Here is a 20507-nt window from a genome sequence, read left to right on the forward strand (position 1 = left end):
TGAAAGTATCATCCAGTTTGGGAGAGAAAATATTTGCTGAGATTTCTGGAGATTCGTAATTTTTGTTTACTGGGCAACCACTTTCAATGAAAGTGTTACTCGCCAGTCACTGCTTAGGGCTACATCAAGAGGAAACAAAACATAGAGATAGAACTTGAAACTACTGTATTGTGTCAAGTTTCAAGAAGCTAGCACAAACTGTGTTGGATTTAGAGTTCCAAATACATCTATCAATATAGGAGAAAACAGTGTGAAACGCCAAAATTCAAACTGTTGCTGGAAACGAACGCTTCAACATAGAAGAACGAAATTTGGGGAACCAAGTGGGCTTAGTGTACTGATCATTACCTGAAAGTATCATCCAGTTTGAGAGAGAAAATATTTGCTGAGATTTCTGGAGATTCGTAATTTTTGGAAGCTTGGCAACGACTTTCAATGAAAGTGTTTCTCGCCAGTCACTGCTCAGGGCTACATCAAGAGGAAACAAAACATAGTGATAGAACTTGAAACTACTTTATTGTGTCAAGTTTCAAGAAGCTAGCACAAACTGTGTTGGATTTAGAGTTCTAAATACATCTATCTATATACGAGAAAACTGTGTGAAACGCCAAAATTCAAACTGTTGCTGGAAACGAACGCTTCAACATAGAAGAACGAAATTTGGGGAACCAAGTGGGCTTAGTGTACTTATCATTACCTGAAAGTATCATCCAGTTTGGGTGCAAAAATATTTGCTGAGATTTCTGGAGATTCGTAATTTTTGTTTACTTGGCAACCCCTTTCAATGAAAGTGTTTCTCGCCAGTCACTGCATAGGGCTACATCAAGAGGAAACAAAACATAGAGATAGAACTTGAAACTCCTTTATTGTGTCAATTTTCAAGAAGCTAGCACAAACCGTGTTGGATTTAGAGTTCCAAATACATCTATCAATATATGAGAAAACAGTGTGAAACGCCAAAATTCAAAGTGTTACTGGAAACGAACGCTTCAATATAGAAGAACGAAATTTGGTGAACCAAGTGGGCTTAGTGTACTTATCATTACCTGAAAGTATCATCCAGTTTTGGTACAAAAATATTTGCTGAGATTTCTGGAGATTCGTAATTTTGGTTTACTTGTCAACCCCTTTCAATGAAAGAGTTTCTCGCCAGTCTCTGCATAGGGCTACATCAGGAGGAAACAAAACATAGAGATAGAACTTGAAACTACTTTATTGTGTCAAGTTTCAAGAAGCTAGCAGAAACCGTGTTTGATTTAGAGTTCCAATACATCTATCAATATAGGAGAAAACAGTGTGAAACGCCAAAATCAAAGTGTTACTGGAAATGAACGGTTCAACATAGAAGAACGAAATTTGGGGAAACAAGTGGGCTTAGTCTACAGATCATTACCTGAAAGTCTCATCCAGTTTGGGCGAGAAAATATTTGGTGAGATTTCTGGAGATTCGTAATTTTTGTAAGCTTGACAACCCCTTTTAATGAAAGTGTTTCTCGCCAGTCACTGCTTAGGGATACATCAAGAGGAAACAAAACAAAGAGATAGAACTTGAAACTACTTTATTTTGTCCAGTTTCAAGAAGCTAGCACAAACCGTGTTGGATTTAGAGTTCCAAATACATCTATCAATATAGGAGAAAACAGTGTGAAACGCCAAAATTCAAAGTGTTACTGGAAACGAACGCTTCAACATAGAAGAACGAAATTTGGGGAACCAAGTGGGCTTAGTGTACTTATCATTACCTGAAAGTATCATCCAGTTTGGGTACAAAAATATTTGCTGAGATTTCTTCAGATTCGTAATTTTGGTTTACTTGTCAACCCCTTTAAATGAAAGTGTTTCTCGCCAGTCTCTGCGTAGGACTACATCAAGAGGAAACAAAACATAGAGATAGAACTTGAAACTACTTTATTGTGTCAAGTTTCAAGAAGCTAGTACAAACCGTGTTGGATTTAGAGTTCCAAATACATCTATCAATATAGGAGAAAACAGTATGAAACGCCAAAATTCAATCTGTTGCTGGAAACGAATGCTTCAACATAGAAGAACGAAATTTGGGGAACCAATTGGGCTTAGTGTACTGATCATTACTTGAAAGTATCATCCACTTTGGGTAGAAAAATATTTGCTGAGATTTCTGGAGATTCGTAATTTTTGTTTACTTGGCAACCCCTTTCAATGAAACTGTTTCTCGCCAGTAACTGCTTAGGGCTACATCAAGAGGAAACAAAACAAAGAGATGGAACTTGAAACTACTTTATTTTGTCAAGTTTCAAGAAGATAGCACAAACCGTGTTGTATTTAGAGTTCCAAATACATCTATCAATATAGGAGAAAAGAGTGTGAAACGCCAAAACTCAAACTGTTGCTGGAAACGAACGGTTCAACATAGAAGAACGAAATTTGGGAAACCAAGTGGGCTTAGTGTACTGATCATTACCTGAAAGTATCATCCAGTTTGGGCGAGAAAATATTTGCTGAGATTTCTGGAGATTCGTAATTTTTGTTTACTGGGCAACCACTTTCAATGAAAGTGTTACTCGCCAGTCACTGCTTAGGGCTACATCAAGAGGAAACAAAACATAGAGATAGAACTTGAAACTACTTTATTGTGTCAAGTTTCAAGAAGCTAGCACAAACTGTGTTGGATTTAGAGTTCCAAATACATCTATCAATATAGGAGAAAACAGTGTGAAACGCCAAAATTCAAACTGTTGCTGGAAACGAACGCTTCAACATAGAAGAACGAAATTTGGGGAACCAAGTGGGCTTAGTGTACTGATCATTACCTGAAAGTATCATCCAGTTTGGGAGAGAAAATATTTGCTGAGATTTCTGGAGATTCGTAATTTTTGGAAGCTTGGCAACGACTTTCAATGAAAGTGTTTCTCGCCAGTCACTGCTCAGGGCTACATCAAGAGGAAACAAAACATAGTGATAGAACTTGAAACTACTTTATTGTGTCAAGTTTCAAGAAGCTAGCACAAACTGTGTTGGATTTAGAGTTCTAAATACATCTATCTATATACGAGAAAACAGTGTGAAACGCCAAAATTCAAACTGTTGCTGGAAACGAACGCTTCAACATAGAAGAACGAAATTTGGGGAACCAAGTGGGCTTAGTGTACTTATCATTACCTGAAAGTATCATCCAGTTTGGGTGCAAAAATATTTGCTGAGATTTCTGAAGATTCGTAATTTTTGTTTACTTGGCAACCCCTTTCAATGAAAGTGTTTCTCGCCAGTCACTGCATAGGGCTACATCAAGAGGAAACAAAACATAGAGATAGAACTTGAAACTCCTTTATTGTTTCAATTTTCAAGAAGCTAGCACAAACCGTGTTGGATTTAGAGTTCCAAATACATCTATCAATATATGAGAAAACAGTGTGAAACGCCAAAATTCAAAGTGTTACTGGAAACGAACGCTTCAATATAGAAGAACGAAATTTGGTGAAACAAGTGGGCTTAGTGTACTTATCATTACCTGAAAGTACCATCCAGTTTTGGTACAAAAATTTTTGCTGAGATTTCTGGAGATTCGTAATTTTGGTTTACTTGTCAACCCCTTTCAATGAAAGAGTTTCTCGCCAGTCTCTGCATAGGGCTACATCAGGAGGAAACAAAACATAGAGATAGAACTTGAAACTACTTTATTGTGTCAAGTTTCAAGAAGCTAGCAGAAACCGTGTTTGATTTAGAGTTCCAATACATCTATCAATATAGGAGAAAACAGTGTGAAACGCCAAAATCAAAGTGTTACTGGAAATGAACGGTTCAACATAGAAGAACGAAATTTGGGGAAAAAAGTGGGCTTAGTCTACAGATCATTACCTGAAAGTCTCATCCAGTTTGGGCGAGAAAATATTTGGTGAGATTTCTGGAGATTCGTAATTTTTGTAAGCTTGACAACCCCTTTTAATGAAAGTGTTTCTCGCCAGTCACTGCTTAGGGCTACATCAAGAGGAAACAAAACAAAGAGATAGAACTTGAAACTACTTTATTTTGTCAAGTTTCAAGAAGCTAGCACAAACCGTGTTGGATTTAGAGTTCCAAATACATCTATCAATATAGGAGAAAACAGTGTGAAACGCCAAAATTCAAAGTGTTACTGGAAACGAACGCTTCAACATAGAAGAATGAGATTTGGGGAACCAAGTGGGCTTAGTGTACTTATCATTACCTGAGAGTATCATCCAGTTTGGGTACAAAAATATTTGCTGAGATTTCTGGAGATTCGTAATTTTGGTTTACTTGGCAACCCCTTTCAATGAAAGTGTTTCTCGCCAGTCACGGCATAGGGCTACATCAAGAGTAAACAGAACATAGAGATAGAACTTGAAACTCCTTTATTGTGTCAAGTTTCAAGAAGCTAGCAAAAACCGTGTTGGATTTAGAGTTCCAAATACATCTGGCAATATAGGAGAAAACAGTGTGAAACGCCAAAATTCAAAGTGTTACTGGAAACGAACGGTTCAACATAGAAGAACAAAATTTGGGGAAACAAGTGGGCTTAGTGTACTGATCATTACCTGAAAGTCTCATCCAGTTTGGGCGAGAAAATATTTGCTGAGATTTCTGGAGATTCGTAATTTTTGTAAGCTTCACAACCCCTTTCAATGAAAGTGTTTCTCGCCAGTCACTGCTTAGGGCTACATCAAGAGGAAACAAAACAAAGAGATAGAACTTGAAAGTACTTTATTTTGTCCAGTTTCAAGAAGCTAGCACAAACCGTGTTGGATTTAGAGTTCCAAATACATCTATCAATATAGGAGAAAACAGTGTGAAACGCCAAAATTCAAAGTGTTACTGGAAACGAACGCTGCAACATAGAAGAACGAAATTTGGGGAACCAAGTGGGCTTAGTGTACTTATCATTACCTGAAAGTATCATTCACTTTGGGTAGAAAAATATTTGCTGAGATTTCTTCAGATTCGTAATTTTTGTTTACTTGGCAACCCCTTTCAATGAAAGTGTTTCTCGCAGGTCACTGCATAGGGTTACATCAAGAGTAAAGAAAACATAGAGATAGAACTTGAAACTCCTTTATTGTGTCAAGTTTCAAGGAGCTAGCACAAACCGTGTTGGATTTAGAGTTCCAAATACATCTATCAATATAGGAGAAAACAGTGTGAAACGCCAAAATTCAAACTGTTGCTGGAAATGAACGCTTCAACATAGAAGAACGACATTTGGAGAACCAAGTCATCTTAGTGTACTGATCATTACCTGAAAGTATCATCCAGTTTGGGTAGAAAAATATTTGCTGAGATTTCTGGAGATTCGTAATTTTTGGAAGCTTGGCAACCCCTTTCAATGAAAGTGTTTCTCGCCAGTCACTGCTTAGGGATACATCAAGAGGAAACAAAACAAAGAGATACAACTTGAAACTACTTTATTTTGTCAAGTTTCAAGAAGCTAGCACAAACCGTGTTGGATTTAGAGTTCCAAATACATCTATCAATATAGGAGAAAACAGTGTGAAACGCCAAAATTCAAAGTGTTACTGGAAACGAACGCTTCAACATAGAAGAATGAGATTTGGGGAACCAAGTGGGCTTAGTGTACTTATCATTACCTGAGAGTATCATCCAGTTTGGGTACAAAAATATTTGCTGAGATTTCTGGAGATTCGTAATTTTGGTTTACTTGGCAACCCCTTTCAATGAAAGTGTTTCTCGCCAGTCACGGCATAGGGCTACATCAAGAGTAAACAGAACATAGAGATAGAACTTGAAACTCCTTTATTGTGTCAAGTTTCAAGAAGCTAGCAAAAACCGTGTTGGATTTAGAGTTCCAAATACATCTGGCAATATAGGAGAAAACAGTGTGAAACGCCAAAATTCAAAGTGTTACTGGAAACGAACGGTTCAACATAGAAGAACAAAATTTGGGGAAACAAGTGGGCTTAGTGTACTGATCATTACCTGAAAGTCTCATCCAGTTTGGGCGAGAAAATATTTGCTGAGATTTCTGGAGATTCGTAATTTTTGTAAGCTTGACAACCCCTTTCAATGAAAGTGTTTCTCGCCAGTCACTGCTTAGGGCTACATCAAGAGGAAACAAAACAAAGAGATAGAACTTGAAAGTACTTTATTTTGTCCAGTTTCAAGAAGCTAGCACAAACCGTGTTGGATTTAGAGTTCCAAATACATCTATCAATATAGGAGAAAACAGTGTGAAACGCCAAAATTCAAAGTGTTACTGGAAACGAACGCTGCAACATAGAAGAACGAAATTTGGGGAACCAAGTGGGCTTAGTGTACTTATCATTACCTGAAAGTATCATCCACTTTGGGTAGAAAAATATTTGCTGAGATTTCTTCAGATTCGTAATTTTTGTTTACTTGGCAACCCCTTTCAATGAAAGTGTTTCTCGCAGGTCACTGCATAGGGTTACATCAAGAGTAAAGAAAACATAGAGATAGAACTTGAAACTCCTTTATTGTGTCAAGTTTCAAGGAGCTAGCACAAACCGTGTTGGATTTAGAGTTCCAAATACATCTATCAATATAGGAGAAAACAGTGTGAAACGCCAAAATTCAAACTGTTGCTGGAAATGAACGCTTCAACATAGAAGAACGACATTTGGAGAACCAAGTCATCTTAGTGTACTGATCATTACCTGAAAGTATCATCCAGTTTGGGTAGAAAAATATTTGCTGAGATTTCTGGAGATTCGTAATTTTTGGAAGCTTGGCAACCCCTTTCAATGAAAGTGTTTCTCGCCAGTCACTGCTTAGGGATACATCAAGAGGAAACAAAACAAAGAGATACAACTTGAAACAACTTTATTTTGTCAAGTTTCAAGAAGCTAGCACAAACCGTGTTGGATTTAGAGTTCCAAATACATCTATCAATATAGGAGAAAACAGTGTGAAACGCCAAAATTCAAAGTGTTACTGGAAACGAACGCTTCAACATAGAAGAACGAGATTTGGGGAACCAAGTGGGCTTAGTGTACTTATCATTACCTGAAAGTATCATCCAGTTTGGGTACAAAAATATTTGCTGAGATTTCTGGAGATTCGTAATTTTGGTTTACTTGGCAACCCCTTTCAATGAAAGTGTTTCTCGCCAGTCATGGCATAGGGCTACATCAAGAGTAAACAAAACATAGAGATAGAACTTGAAACTCCTTTATTGTGTCAACTTTCAAGAAGCTAGCACAAACCGTGTTGGATTTAGAGTTCCAAATACATCTGGCAATATAGGAGAAAACAGTGTGAAACGCCAAAATTCAAAGTGTTACTGGAAAGGAACGGTTCAACATAGAAGAACGAAATTTGGGGAAACAAGTGGGCTTAGTGTACTGATCATTACCTGAAAGTCTTATCCAGTTTGAGCGAGAAAATATTTGCTGAGATTTCTGGAGATTCGTAATTTTTGTAAGCTTGACAACCCCTTTCAATGAAAGTGTTTCTCGCCAGTCACTGCTTAGGGCTACATCAAGAGGAAACAAAACATAGAGATAGAACTTGAATCTACTTTATTTTGTCCAGTTTCAAGAAGCTAGCACAAACCGTGTTGGATTTAGAGTTCCAAATACATGTATCAATACAGGAGAAAACAGATTGAAACCTAAAATTTCAAACTGTTACTGGAAACGAACGCTTCAACATAGAAGAACGAAATTTGGGGAATCAAGTCAGCTTAGTGTACGGATCATTACCTGAAAGTATCCAGTTTGGGTGAAAAAATATTTGCTGGATTTCTGGAGATTCGTAATTTTTGGAAGCTTGGCAACCCCTTTCCATGAAAGTGTTTCTCGCCAGTCACTGCTTAGGGCTACATCAAGAGGAAACAAAACATAGAGATAGAACGTGAAACTACTTTATTGTGTCAGGTTTCAAGAAGCTAGCAAAAACAATGTTGGATTTAGAGTTCCAAATACATCTATCAATATAGGAGAAAACAGAGTGAAACCTAAAAATTCAAACTGTTACTAGAAACGAACGCTTCAACATACAAGAATGAAATTTGGGGAACCAAGTCGGCTTAGTGTACTGATCATTACCTGAAAGTATCATCCAGTTTGGGTGAAAAAATATTTGCTGAGATTTCTGGAGATTCGTAATTTTTGGAAGCTTGGCAACCCATTTCCATGAAAGTGTTTCTCGCCAGTCACTGCTTAGGGCTACATGAAGAGAAAACAAAACATAGAGATAGAACGTGAAACTATTGTGTCAGGTTTCAAGAATCTAGCAAAAATCGTGTTGGATTTAGGGTTCCAAATACATCTATCAATATAGGAGGAAACAGAGTGAAACCTAAAAATTCAAACTGTTATTGGAAATGAACACTTCAACATAGAAGAACAAAATTTTGGGAACGAAGTCGGCTTAGTGTACTGATCATTACCTGAAAGTATCATCCAGTTTGGGTGAAAAAATATTTGCTGGGATTTCTGGAGATTCGTAATTTTTGGAAGCTTGGCAACACCTTTCCATGAAAGTCTTTCTCGCCAGTCACTGCTTAGGGCTACATCTAGAGGAAACAAAACATAGAGATGGAACATGAAACTACTTTATTGTGGCAAGTTTCAAGAAGCTAGCACAAACCGTGTTGGATTTAGAGTTCCAAATACATGTATCAATATAGGAGAAAACAGAGTGAAACCGAAAAATTCAAACTGTTACTAAAAACGAACGCTTCAACATAGAAGAATGAAATTTGGGGAACCAAGTCGGCTTAGTGTACTGATAATTACCTGAAAGTATCATCCAGTTTGGGTGAAAAAATATTTGCTGAGATTTCTGCAGATTCCTACTTTTTGGAAGCTTGGCAACCCCTTTCCATGAAAGTGTTTCTCGCCAGTCACAGCTTAGGGCTAGATCAAGAGGAAACAAAACACAGAGATGGAACATGAAACTAATTTATTGTATCAGGATTCAAGAAGCTAGCAAAAACCGTGTTGGATTTAGAGTTCCAAATACATCTATCAATATAGGAGAAAACAGAGTGAAACCTAAAAATTCAAACTGTTACTGGAAACGAACGCTTCAACATAGAAGAACGAAATTTGTTGAACCAAGTCGGCTTAGTGTACTGATCATTACCTGAGAGTATCATCCAGTTTGGGTGAAAAAGTATTTGCTGAGATTTCTGGAGATTCGTAATTTTTGAAAGCTTGGCAACCCCTTTCCATGAAAGTGTTTCTCGCCAGTCACTGCTTAGGGCTACATCAAGGGGAAACAAAACATAGTGATAGAAGGTGAAACTACTTTATTGTGTCAAGTTTCTAGAAGCTAGCACAAATTGTGTTGGATTTAGAGTTCCAAATACATCTATCAATATAGGAGAAAACAGAGTGAAACCTAAAAATTCAAACTGTTACTGGAAACGAACGCTTCAACATAGAAGAACGAAATTTGGGGAACCAAGTCGGCTTAGTGTACTGATCATTACCTGAAAGTATCATCCAGTTTGGGTGAAAAAATATTTGCTGAGATTTCTGGAGATTCGTAATTTTTGGAAGCTTGGCAACACCTTTCCATGAAAGTGTTTCTCGCCAGTTACTGCTTAGGGCTACATCAAGAGGAAACAAAACATAGAGATAGAACGTGAAACTACTTTATTGTGTCAGGTTTCAAGAAGCTAGCAAAAACCATTTTGGATTTAGAGTTCCAAATACATCTATCAATATATTAGAAAACAGAGTGAAACCTAAAAATTCAAACTGTTATTGGAAATGAACACTTCAACATAGAAGAACGAAATTTGGGGAACCAAGTCGGCTTAGTGTACTGATCATTACCTGAAAGTATCATCCAGTTTGGGTGACAAAATATTTGCTGAGATTTCTGCATATTCCTACTTTTTGGAAGCTTGGCAACCCCTTTCCATGAAAGTGTTTCTCGCCAGTCACTGCTTAGGGGTATATCAAGACGAAAAAAAAAAAAAAACATAGAGATAGAAGGTGAAACTACTTTAATGTGTCAAGTTTCAAGAAGCTAGCACAAACCGCGTAGGATTTAGAGTTCCAAATACATCTATCAATATAGGCGAAAACCGAGTGAAACCTAAAAATTCAAACTGTTACTGCAAATGAACGCTTCAACATAGAAGAACAAAATTTGGGGAACCAAGTCAGCTTAGTGTACTGATCATTACCTGAAAGTATCATCCAGTTTCGGTGAAAAAATATTTGCTGAGATTTCTGCAGATTCCTACATTTTGGAAACTTGGCAACCCCATTCCATGAAAGTGTTTCTCGCCAGTCACTGCTTAGGGCTACATCAAGAGGAAACAAAATACAGAGATGGAACATTAAACTACTTTATTGTGTCAGGTTTCAAGAAGCTAGTACAAACCGTGTTGGATTTAGAGTTCCAAATACATCTATCATTATAGGAGAATACAGAGTGAAACCTAAAAATTCAAACTGTTACTGGAAACGAACGCTTCAACATAGAAGAACGAAATTTGGGGATCCAAGTCGGCTTAGTGTACTGATCATTACCTGAAAGTATCATCCAGTTTGGGTGAAAAAATATTTGCTGAGATTTCTAGAGATTCGTAATTTTTGGAAGCTGGGCAACCCCTTACATGAAAGTGTTTCTCGCCAGTTACTGCTTAGGGCTACATCAAGAGGAAACAAAACATAGAGATAGAACATGAAACTACTTTATTGTGTCAGTTTTCAAGAAGCTAGCAAAAACCGTTTTGTATTTAGAGTTCCAAATACAACTATCAATATATTAGAAAACAGAGTGAAACCTAAAAATTCAAACTGTTACTGGAAACGAACGCTTCAACATAGAAGAATGAAATTTGGGGAACCAAGTCGGCTTAGTGTACTGATCATTACCTGAAAGTATCATCCAGTTTGGGTGAAAAAATATTTGCTGGGATTTCTGGAGATTCGTAATTTTTGGAAGCTTGGCAACACCTTTCCATGAAAGTCTTTCTCGCCAGTCACTGCTTAGGGCTACATCTAGAGGAAACAAAACATAGAGATGGAACATGAAACTACTTTATTGTGGCAAGTTTCAAGAAGCTAGCACAAACCGTGTTGGATTTAGAGTTCCAAATACATGTATCAATATAGGAGAAAACAGAGTGAAACCGAAAAATTCAAACTGTTACTAAAAACGAACGCTTCAACATAGAAGAATGAAATTTGGGAACCAAGTCGGCTTAGTGTACTGATAATTACCTGAAAGTATCATCCAGTTTGGGTGAAAAAATATTTGCTGAGATTTCTGCAGATTCCTACTTTTTGGAAGCTTGGCAACCCCTTTCCATGAAAGTGTTTCTCGCCAGTCACAGCTTAGGGCTAGATCAAGAGGAAACAAAACACAGAGATGGAACATGAAACTAATTTATTGTATCAGGATTCAAGAAGCTAGCAAAAACCGTGTTGGATTTAGAGTTCCAAATACATCTATCAATATAGGAGAAAACAGAGTGAAACCTAAAAATTCAAACTGTTACTGGAAACGAACGCTTCAACATAGAAGAACGAAATTTGTTGAACCAAGTCGGCTTAGTGTACTGATCATTACCTGAGAGTATCATCCAGTTTGGGTGAAAAAGTATTTGCTGAGATTTCTGGAGATTCGTAATTTTTGAAAGCTTGGCAACCCCTTTCCATGAAAGTGTTTCTCGCCAGTCACTGCTTAGGGCTACATCAAGGGGAAACAAAACATAGTGATAGAAGGTGAAACTACTTTATTGTGTCAAGTTTCTAGAAGCTAGCACAAATTGTGTTGGATTTAGAGTTCCAAATACATCTATCAATATAGGAGAAAACAGAGTGAAACCTAAAAATTCAAACTGTTACTGGAAACGAACGCTTCAACATAGAAGAACGAAATTTGGGGAACCAAGTCGGCTTAGTGTACTGATCATTACCTGAAAGTATCATCCAGTTTGGGTGAAAAAATATTTGCTGAGATTTCTGGAGATTCGTAATTTTTGGAAGCTTGGCAACACCTTTCCATGAAAGTGTTTCTCGCCAGTTACTGCTTAGGGCTACATCAAGAGGAAACAAAACATAGAGATAGAACGTGAAACTACTTTATTGTGTCAGGTTTCAAGAAGCTAGCAAAAACCATTTTGGATTTAGAGTTCCAAATACATCTATCAATATATTAGAAAACAGAGTGAAACCTAAAAATTCAAACTGTTATTGGAAATGAACACTTCAACATAGAAGAACGAAATTTGGGGAACCAAGTCGGCTTAGTGTACTGATCATTACCTGAAAGTATCATCCAGTTTGGGTGACAAAATATTTGCTGAGATTTCTGCATATTCCTACTTTTTGGAAGCTTGGCAACCCCTTTCCATGAAAGTGTTTCTCGCCAGTCACTGCTTAGGGGTATATCAAGACGAAAAAAAAAAAAAAACATAGAGATAGAAGGTGAAACTACTTTAATGTGTCAAGTTTCAAGAAGCTAGCACAAACCGCGTAGGATTTAGAGTTCCAAATACATCTATCAATATAGGCGAAAACCGAGTGAAACCTAAAAATTCAAACTGTTACTGCAAATGAACGCTTCAACATAGAAGAACAAAATTTGGGGAACCAAGTCAGCTTAGTGTACTGATCATTACCTGAAAGTATCATCCAGTTTCGGTGAAAAAATATTTGCTGAGATTTCTGCAGATTCCTACATTTTGGAAACTTGGCAACCCCATTCCATGAAAGTGTTTCTCGCCAGTCACTGCTTAGGGCTACATCAAGATGAAACATAACATAGAGATAGAAGGTGAAACTACTTTATTGTGTCAAGTTTCAAGAAGCTAGCACAAACCGTGTTGGATTTAGAGTTCCAAATACATGTATCACTATAGGAGAAAACAGAGTGAAACCTAAAAATTCAAACTGTTACTGGAAACGAACGCTTCAACATAGAAGAACTAAATTTGGGGAACCAAGTCGGCTTAGTGTACTGATCATTACTTGAAAGTATCATCCAGTTTGGGTGAAAAAATATTTGCTGAGATTTCTGGAGATACGTAATTTTTGGAAGCTTGGCAACCCCTTTCCATGAAAGTGTTTCTCGCCCGTCACTGCTTAGGGATACATCAAGAGGAAACAAAACATAGATATAGAACGTGAAACTACTTTACTGTGTCAGGTTTCAAGAAGCTAGCAAAAACCGTTTTGGATTTAGAGTTCCAAATACATGTATCAATATAGGAGAAAACAGAGTGAAACCTAAAAATTCAAACTGTTACTGGAAACGAACGCTTCAACATAGAAGAACAAAATTTGGGGAACCAAGTTGGCTTAGTGTACTGATCATTACCTGAGAGTATCATCCATTTTGGGTGAAAAAATATTTGCTGAGATTTCTGGAGATTCGTAATTTTTGGAAGTTTGGCAACCCCTTTCCATGAAAGTGTTTCTCGCCAGTCACTGCTTAGGGCTACATCAAGGGGAAACAAAACATAGAGATATAAGATGAAACTACTTTATTGTGTCAGGTTTCAAGAAGCTAGCAAAAACCGTTTTGCATTTAGAGTTCCAAATACATGTATCAATATAGGAGAAAACAGAGTGAAACCTAAAAATTCAAACTGTTACTGGAAACGAACGCTTCAACATAGAAGAACGAAATTTGGGGAACCAAGTCGCCTTAGTGTACTGATCATTACCTGAAAGTATCATCCAGTTTGGGTGAAAAAATATTTGCTGAGATTTCTGGAGAATCGTAATTATTGAAACTTGGCAACCGCTTTCCGTGAAAATGTTTCCGCCAGTTACTGCTTAGGGCTACATCAAGAGGATACAAAACATTGAGATAGAACGTGAAACTACTTTATTGTGTCAGTTTTCAAGAAGCTAGCAAAAACCGTTTTGGATTTAGAGTTCCAAATACATGTATCAATATAGGAGAAAACAGAGTGAAACCTAAAAATTCAAACTGTTACTGGAAACGAACGCGTCAACATAGAAGAACGAAATTTGGGGAACCAAGTCAACTTAGTGAACAGATCATTACCTGAAAGTATCATACAGTTTGGTTGAAAAAATATTTGCTGAAATTTCTGGAGATTCGTAATTTTTGAAACCTTGGCAACCCCTTTCTATGAAAGTGTTTCTCGCCAGTCACTGCTTAGGGCTACATCAAGAGGAAACAAAACATAGAGAGAGAACATAAAACTACTTTATTGTGTCAAGTTTCAAGAAGCTAGCAAAAACTGTGTTGGATTTAGAGTTCCAAATACATGTATCAATATAGGAGAAAACAGAGTGAAACCTAAAAATTCAAACTGTTAATGGAATCGAACGCTTCAACATAGAAGAACAAAATTTGGGGAACCAAGTCGGCTTAGTGTACTGATCATTACCTGAAAGTATCCTCCAGTTTGGGTGAAAAAATATTTGCTGAGATTTCTGGAGATTCGTAATTTTTGGAAGCTTGGCAACCCCTTTCCATGAAAGTGTTTCTCGCCAGTCACTGCTTATGGGTACATCAAGAGGAAACAAAACATAGAGATAGAACATGAAACTACTTTATTGTGTCAAGTTTCAAGAAGCTAGCCCAAACCGTTTTGGATTTAGAGTTCCAAATACATGTATCAATATAGGAGAAAACAGAGTGAAACCTAAAAATTCAAACTGTTACTGGAAACGAACGCTTCAACATAGAAGAATGAAATTTGGGGAACCAATTCGGCTTAGTGTACTGATCATGACCTGAAAGTATCATCCAGTTTGGGTGAAAAAATATTTGCTGAGATTTCTGGAGATTCGTTATTTTTGGAAGTTTGGCAACCCCTTTCCATGAAAGTGTTTCTCGCCAGTCACTGCTTAGGGCTACATCAAGAGGAAACAAAACATAGAGATAGAAGGTGAAACTACTTTATTGTGTCACGTTTCAAGAAGCTAGCACAAACGGTGTTGGATTTTGAGTTCCAAATACATGTATCAATATAGGAGAAAACAGAGTGAAACCTAAAAATTCAAACTGTTACTGGAAACGAGCGCTTCAACATAGAAGAACGAAATTTGGGGAACCGAGTCGGCTTAGTGTACTGATCTTTACCTGAGAGTATCATCCATTTTGGGTGAAAAAATATTTGCTGAGATTTCTGTAGATTCGTAATTTTTGGAAGCTTGGCAACCCCTTTCCATGAAAGTGTTTCTCGCCAGTCACTGCTTAGGGCTACATCAAGTGGAAACAAAACATAGAGATAGAAGGTGAAACTACTTTATTGTGTCAGGTTTCAAGAAGCTAGCAAAAACCGTTTTGCATTTAGAGTTCCAAATACATGTATCAATATAGGAGAAAACAGAGTGAAACCTAAAAATTCAAACTGTTACTGGAAACGAACACTTCAACATAGAAGAACGAAATTTGGGGAACCAAGTCGCCTTAGTGTACTGCTCATTACCTGAAAGTATCATCCATTTTGGGTGAAAAAATATTTGCTGAGATTTCTGGAGAATCGTAATTTTTGGAAACTTGGCAACCCCTTTCGGTGAAAATGTTTCTCGCCAGTTACTGCTTAGGGCTACATCAAGAGGAAACAAAACATAGAGATAGAACGTGAAACTACTTTATTGTGTCAGGTTTTAAGAAGCTAGCAAAAACCGTTTTGGATTTAGAGTTCCAAATACATGTATCAATATAGGAGAAAACAGAGTGAAACCTAAAAATTCAAACTGTTACTGGAAACGAACGCTTCAACATAGAAGAATGAAATTTGGGGAACCAAGTCGACTTAGTGAACAGATCATTACCTGAAAGTATCATCCAGTTTGGGTGAAAAAATATTTGCTGAAATTTCTGGAGATTCGTAATTTTAAAAACCTTGGCAATCCCTTTCCATGAAAGTGTTTCTCGCCAGTCACTGCTTAGGGCTACATCAAGAGGAAACAAAACATAGAGATAGAAGGTGAAACTACTTTATTGTGTCAGGTTTCAAGAAGCTAGCAAAAACCGTGTTGGATTTAGAGTTCCAAATACATCTATCAATATAGGAGAAAACAGAGTGAAACCTAAAAATTCAAACTGTTACTGCAAATGAACGCTTCAACATAGAAGAACAAAATTTGGGGAACCAAGTTGGCTCAGTGTACTGATCATTACGTGAAAGTATCATAGAGTTTGGGTGAAAAAATACTTGCTGAGATTTCTGGAGATTCGTAATTTTTGGAAGCTTGGCAACCCCTTTCCATGAAAGTGTTTCTCGCCAGTCACTGCTTAGGGCTACATCAAGAGGAAACATAACCTAGAGATAGAACGTGAAACTACTTTATTGTGTCAAGTTTCAAGAAGCTAGCACAAACCGTGTTGGATTTAGAGTTCCAAATACATGTATCAATATAGGAGAAAACAGAGTGAAACCTAAAAATTCAAACTGTTACTGGAAATGAACGCTTCAACATAGAAGAACGAAATTTGGGGATCCAAGTCGGCTTAGTGTACTGATCATTACCTGAAAGTATCATCCAGTTTGGGTGAAAAAATATTTGCTGAGATTTCTAGAGATTCGTAATTTATGGAAGCTTGGCTACCCCTTTACATGAAAGTGTTTCTCTCCAGTTACTGCTTAGGGCTACATCAAGAGCAAAAAAAACATAGAGATAGAACTTGAAACTACTTTATTGTGTCTGGTTTCAAGAAGCTAGCAGAAACCGTGTTGGATTTAGAGTTCCAAATACATCTATCAATATAGGAGAAAACACAGTGAAACCTAAAAATTCAAACTGTTACTGGGAATGAACGCTTCAACATAGAAGAACAAAATTTGGGGAACCAAGTCGGCTTAGTGTACTGATCATTACCTGCAAGTATCATCGAGTTTGGGTGAAAAAATATTTGCTGAGATTTCTGGAGATTCGTAATTTTTGAAAGCTTGGCAACCCCTTTCCATGAAAGTGTTTCTCGCCAGTCACTGCTTAGGGCTACATCAAGAGGAAACAAAACATAGAGATAGAAGGTGAAACTACTTTATTGTGTCAAGTTTCAAGAAGCTAGCACAAACCGTGTTGGATTTAGAGTTCCAAATACATGTATCAATATAGGAGAAAACAGAGTGAAACCTAAAAATTCAAACTGTTACTGGAAACGAGCGCTTCAACATAGAAGAACGAAATTTGGGGAACCAAGTCGGCTTCGTGTACTGATCATTACCTGAGAGTATCATCCATTTTGGGTGAAAAAATATTTGCTGAGATTTCTGGAGATTCGTAATTTTTGGAAGCTTGGCAACCCCTTTCCATGAAAGTGTTTCTCGCCAGTCACTGCTTAGGGCTACATCAAGGGGAAACAAAACATAGAGATAGAAGGTGAAACTACTTTATTGTGTCAGGTTTCAAGAAGCTAGCCCAAACCGTTTTGGATTTAGAGTTCAAAATACATGTATCAATATAGGAGAAAACAGAGTGAAATCTAAAAATTCAAACTGTTACTGGAAACGAACGCTTCAACATAGAAGAATGAAATTTGGGGAACCAATTCGGCTTAGTGTACTGATCATGACCTGAAAGTATCATCCAGTTTGGGTGAAAAAATATTTGCTGAGATTTCTGGAGATTCGTTATTTTTGGAAGTTTGGCAACCCCTTTCCATGAAAGTGTTTCTCGCCAGTCACTGCTTAGGGCTACATCAAGAGGAAACAAAACATAGAGATAGAAGGTGAAACTACTTTATTGTGTCATGTTTCAAGAAGCTAGCACAAGCGGTGTTGGATTTTGAGTTCCAAATACATGTATCAATATAGGAGAAAACAGAGTGAAACCTAAAAATTCAAACTGTTACTGGAAACGAGCGCTTCAACATAGAAGAACGAAATTTGGGGAACCGAGTCGGCTTAGTGTACTGATCATTACCTGAGAGTATCATCCATTTTGGGTGAAAAAATATTTGCTGAGATTTCTGTAGATTCGTAATTTTTGGAAGCTTGGCAACCCCTTTCCATGAAAGTGTTTCTCGCCAGTCACTGCTTAGGGCTACATCAAGTGGAAACAAAACATAGAGATAGAAGGTGAAACTACTTTATTGTGTCAGGTTTCAAGAAGCTAGCAAAAACCGTTTTGCATTTAGAGTTCCAAATACATGTATCAATATAGGAGAAAACAGAGTGAAACCTAAAAATTCAAACTGTTACTGGAAACGAACACTTCAACATAGAAGAACGAAATTTGGGGAACCAAGTCGCCTTAGTGTACTGATCATTACCTGAAAGTATCATCCATTTTGGGTGAAAAAATATTTGCTGAGATTTCTGGAGAATCGTAATTTTTGGAAACTTGGCAACCCCTTTCGGTGAAAATGTTTCTCGCCAGTTACTGCTTAGGGCTACATCAAGAGGAAACATAACCTAGAGATAGAACGTGAAACTACTTTATTGTGTCAAGTTTCAAGAAGCTAGCACAAACCGTGTTGGATTTAGAGTTCCAAATACATGTATCAATATAGGAGAAAACAGAGTGAAACCTAAAAATTCAAACTGTTACTGGAAATGAACGCTTCAACATAGAAGAACGAAATTTGGGGATCCAAGTCGGCTTAGTGTACTGATCATTACCTGAAAGTATCATCCAGTTTGGGTGAAAAAATATTTGCTGAGATTTCTAGAGATTCGTAATTTATGGAAGCTTGGCTACCCCTTTACATGAAAGTGTTTCTCTCCAGTTACTGCTTAGGGCTACATCAAGAGGAAAAAAAACATAGAGATAGAACATGAAACTACTTTATTGTGTCTGGTTTCAAGAAGCTAGCAAAAACCGTGTTGGATTTAGAGTTCCAAATACATCTATCAATATAGGAGAAAACAGAGTGAAACCTAAAAATTCAAACTGTTACTGGGAATGAACGCTTCAACATAGAAGAACAAAATTTGGGGAACCAAGTCGGCTTAGTGTACTGATCATTACCTGCAAGTATCATCGAGTTTGGGTGAAAAAATATTTGCTGAGATTTCTGGAGATTCGTAATTTTTGAAAGCTTGGCAACCCCTTTCCATGAAAGTGTTTCTCGCCAGTCACTGCTTAGGGCTACATCAAGAGGAAACAAAACATAGAGATAGAAGGTGAAACTACTTTATTGTGACAAGTTTCAAGAAGCTAGCACAAACCGTGTTGGATTTAGAGTTCCAAATACATGTATCAATATAGGAGAAAACAGAGTGAAACCTAAAAATTCAAACTGTTACTGGAAACGAGCGCTTCAACATAGAAGAACGAAATTTGGGGAACCAAGTCGGCTTCGTGTACTGATCATTACCTGAGAGTATCATCCATTTTGGGTGAAAAAATATTTGCTGAGATTTCTGGAGATTCGTAATTTTTGGAAGCTTGGCAACCCCTTTCCATGAAAGTGTTTCTCGCCAGTCACTGCTTAGGGCTACATCAAGGGGAAACAAAACATAGAGATAGAAGGTGAAACTACTTTATTGTGTCAGGTTTCAAGAAGCTAGCAAAAACCGTTTTGCATTTCTAGTTCCAAATACATGTATCAATATAGGAGAAAACAGAGTGAAACCTAAAAATTCAAACTGTTACTGGAAACGAACACTTCAACATAGAAGAACGAAATTTGGGGAACCAAGTCGCCTTAGTGTACTGATCATTACCTGAAAGTATCATCCAGTTTGGGTGAAAAAATATCTGCTGAGATTTCTGGAGAATCGTAATTTTTGGAAACTTGGCAACCCCTTTCGGTGAAAATGTTTCTCGCCAGTTACTGCTTAGGGCTACATCAAGAGGAAACAAAACATAGAGATAGAACGTGAAACTACTTTATTGTGTCAGGTTTCAAGAAGCTAGCAAAAACCGTTTTGGATTTAGAGTTCCAAATACATGTATCAATATAGGAGAAAACAGAGTGAAACCTAAAAATTCAAACTGTTACTGGAAACGAACGCTTCAACATAGAAGAATGAAATTTGGGGAACCAAGTCGACTTAGTGAACAGATCATTACCTGAAAGTATCATCCAGTTTGGGTGAAAAAATATTTGCTGAAATTTCTGGAGATTCGTAATTTTAAAAACCTTGGCAATCCCTTTCCATGAAAGTGTTTCTCGCCAGTCACTGCTTAGGGCTACATCAAGAGGAAACAAAACATAGAGATAGAAGGTGAAACTACTTTATTGTGTCAGATTTCAAGAAGCTAGCAAAAACCGTGTTGGATTTAGAGTTCCAAATACATCTATCAATATAGGAGAAAACAGAGTGAAACCTAAAAATTCAAACTGTTACTGCAAATGAACGCTTCAACATAGAAGAACAAAATTTGGGGAACCAAGTTGGCTCAGTGTACTGATCATTACGTGAATGTATCATAGAGTTTGGGTGAAAAAATACTTGCTGAGATTTCTGGAGATTCGTAATTTTTGGAAGCTTGGCAACCCCTTTCCATGAAAGTGTTTCTCGCCAGTTACTGCTTAGGGCTACATCAAGAGGAAACATAACCTAGAGATAGAACGTGAAACTACTTTATTGTGTCAAGTTTCAAGAAGCTAGCACAAACCGTGTTGGATTTAGAGTTCCAAATACATGTATCAATATAGGAGAAAACAGAGTGAAACCTAAAAATTCA

Source organism: Spermophilus citellus, assembly GCF_964194105.1.
Source record: "Spermophilus citellus genome assembly, chromosome: 11".
NCBI classification, from domain to species: domain Eukaryota; kingdom Metazoa; phylum Chordata; class Mammalia; order Rodentia; family Sciuridae; genus Spermophilus; species Spermophilus citellus.